This window comes from Andrographis paniculata, unplaced genomic scaffold, assembly GCF_009805555.1.
Source record: "Andrographis paniculata isolate CXL003 unplaced genomic scaffold, ASM980555v1 Contig61END, whole genome shotgun sequence".
NCBI classification, from domain to species: Eukaryota; Viridiplantae; Streptophyta; class Magnoliopsida; order Lamiales; family Acanthaceae; genus Andrographis; species Andrographis paniculata.
Window position 1 is genome coordinate 2,812,232 of NW_026137597.1, and position 3,649 is coordinate 2,815,880.

Below are 3,649 nucleotides of genomic sequence, written 5' to 3' on the forward strand. Positions count from 1 at the left end.
GCTAATACATCACTTATACATATTATTGTTAGAGTTTTTGTCACTTCTCTTTTCTTCGCAGGTTACTAATCTGATCCCGTGAGTTGATGTGATTTACCTTGAAGTTCCGGTGTACAAGGCTTATGGAAAGCAACTGGTGTGATACATACATCTGGTTCACTACAGATCTGGTTGTATCGTTTCTTATTACCTTGATGTCTGCTGGTTTATGACTGACTGTGAACTGTTGGATGTGTTCCTGTTAGAACACGTTGCTTTCCTTGTTGATTCATGTGTTGATTTACTTAGTTTGTGGTCCTGTGTGACCTCAGTGATTACTCATTCATTATCGCTGCCTATGTACACCGATGTGGTTACTTTTCTAATAATAGAGATTGAAGTATAGGTGTTCCTCACTCTTGCTACAGATTTGTGTGTTAAATTTTTTTTTAGGTGTTAACAAATACTGAGAAGAAAGATAATAATCAAGTGACAAATAATAGGCCAGAAAGTCACCATAAGGATACAGTGGTGAAGGCAGAACCAAGAATCAGCCACCACAACATCTCAGGTGGATACGCAAAAGAAATCGTATGCATCAATTCTTAATTTATCAACGAGGAAATGATGCACCAAAATGTATGTTTCTATCGGCGTGGCAAGAGTACCTGCGGCAAAAACTGAGATTGAAAGTGCAGTTTTGCGAGCTAATAAAATCATAAGATCAGCCCGTAAATGATATAAAACCCCCTCCAGTTTTTAGTAAAAGTGCATAAAACACCCTATATTTTATTTATTGTGTGTGTTGTAAAATTTGTACGAAACACCATTCTTTTCCGGCACTAATTTTTGGATCTAAATAAAGACATTCCGCATATTTTACACAAATAGAAACATAAAATATTTTAAATAATTTTGTAAATAAAATAAATAAATAATTGATTAATCATTTATTCTATAGGTTTTTTTTTTTTTAGAGAAATTGTTATTTGATTTTTACAAAAACTATAAAACTAAATGATTGATCAATTATTTATTTATTTATTTTATTCAACAAAATTGTTTAAAATATTTTTTATTTTTTATTTGAATAAAACTTGCATAATTTAGATTTTTATTTATAACCAAACATCAATTTTGGACAAGGCGGTATTTCGTACAAACATAACATTAATATAAGGGGTTTCACCGCAATAAATAAAATATGAGACATTTTATGCATTTTTATTAAAACACAAGAGATGTTGTATAATTTACTGTAAGCTCAGCATATTCTTCATTCATCTTAGTGAACATTTGTTGAGTTTGGGGATGAATCAACATTTGTATATAGTTCAGTCAAGTGTTTCTTAAAATGAATCATATCTTGTACTACTTTCTTATTTTATTCGTCTACTATGCTTATACTTTGTATTTCGATTTTTCGTAGTTATGGGTCATCTTTGCAAATGCTAATTTTATATAGATATAGAGAGGATGGTTGCAGCAAAATGTATTAGTTATGGTTGAGTGTGCGAGTTTATTGGTCTATAGTACTATTAAGGGGATTCTCATAAAATTATTAAAATTGAATTTTGTATGTCAATCTCTTATTGGAAGGAAGGAAGTATATTTCAGTGGTGGTCAAAGCAGCCCCCAAGACAGTCAACAAGGAAGGTGTCACTGCAAAAAAAAAAAATATCTAATTAGCTACAATATTTTTAAATACGAAATATTTTTGTAGTTAAAACGTGTTATTTAGCTACAAAAATTAATTTCATCGTTAAAAATAAATTATGTATTACAAAATTAATTTTGTCGCTAAATTTGTTTTGCTATAGAATTCTATCTTTAGAGCAAAAAGGTTTTAGCTCAGAATTTATTTTTCATAGCTAAAATCATTTGGCTAAAAAAAATCATACATATTTTGTTGCTAAAACTCTTTTATTATAAATTTTAATTTTATAGCAAAAGAGCTTTAGCTACGAAAATATGATTTCTTAGCTATATCTCTTTTCTTAACTTTCATTGCAAAATATGTATTTTTTGTTACGAAAGCTATATTTTTCGCCAAAGACTTTTACTAACGCGGTATAAGTGACGAAATGAGTTTTGTCGCAAAAATGTTTTTGCTATGAATTATTACCTTTTGCAATGAAATTTTTTTGTAGTTAAATTTTAACTTTTTTGTAGTGATATGTCTCAGAAGATGCCAATCTCGCCTCGCCCCAAATTAAATGTCTCTTGTTGAGACAATATTACAACAATTGGGATCTGTGTTAAAGGTACATATTTTTCAGGCATACCCGGGATCATCACAATATCGATTCCATATATATATATACAAACATGCCAAAGAGTGTGGCTGTCAAGTGGGTTTGGGTAATTTCATCTTGAGAACGGTAAGTCGTTAGCCACCACGCACGACGCCAGGTCCGTCTACCCACTCGGCAGCTTGCAGATGTACGGCTTCTGCACACCCGCGGCCCCCTTGCTGCTGCTGCTCGCCATTACTACTGTCTGGACTGTGGATCAAACCAAATTGAATCGGAGGTGGAGAAAGAGGATTTTGCTAAGCTAGGATTTCGGTGATATACTACAATTGGGATTCAAATCAATGCAGTGCAGCACCACTTTCAATTCCAGTCCCCGTGGCAATTAGAGAAAAGAAAAATAATTAAGAGGGAGGGATGAACATGACTAACAAACACAAACTGGGTGGGTTTGGGTTTGGGGTTTGTTTCGAACGGCGGCGACAGAGCGAACAATGGCATCGAGCAGAAGCTGGGCAGAAGAAGGCAATGTCGGATCTGGCGTTGGATCTGGGAGAAGTGAATTCCCAATTGGGTGTAATTGTTTTACTCCTCTTCCAATATTTTCTAAGTAATTCATAATATGGTTGTTACGTACGGAATTTAGAATTAGGTTGAAAGCCCAAGGTAAGAAGAAGAATGGGCCTGGCAATAGAGTTGCTTGAATTGGCTGAAGGACACCATGAGGAAATCAAGGAAAATAGGTTTATTTCAAGACGGAAAGACCTCAAGTCGGAAGGTTTGCAGGTCGGGAGGTCCTCAAGACGGAAAGACCTCAGGTCGGAAGGTCTTCAGGTCGGGAGGTCCTCAAGACGGAAAGACCTCAGGTCGGAAGGTCCTCAAGACGGAAAGACCTCAAGTCGGAAGGTTTGCAGGTCGGGAGGTCCTCAAGACGGAAAGACCTCAGGTCGGAAGGTCTTCAGGTCGGGAGGTCCTCAAGACGGAAAGACCTCAGGTCGGGAGGTCCTCAAGACGGAAAGACCTCAGGTCGGAAGGTCTTCAAGTCGGGAGGTCCTCGAGACGAGAAGTCCTCAGGACGGAAAGACCTCAGGACGGAAGGTTTTCAGGTCGGGAGGTCCTCAAGACGGAAAGTCCTCGAGACGGGAAGTCCTCAGGACGGAAAGACCTCAGGACGGAAGGTTTTCAGGTCGGGAGGTCCTCAAGACGGAAAGTCATCAAGATGGGAAGTCCGCAGGTCGGGTAAATCGTAGATCGGATAGAAGGCGAAGTCGGGCAGACGTGGAGGTCTGTCAAGAGGAAGGTCGGGCAAGGAAGAGGTACGGACAGACGCGGAGGTTTTCGGTCAAAGACGGAGGGCGGCTGATGAGGTTGGCCCAAGTGAGGTCGGGCGAAGAAGCAGGTCGGGCGAAGGACGAAGT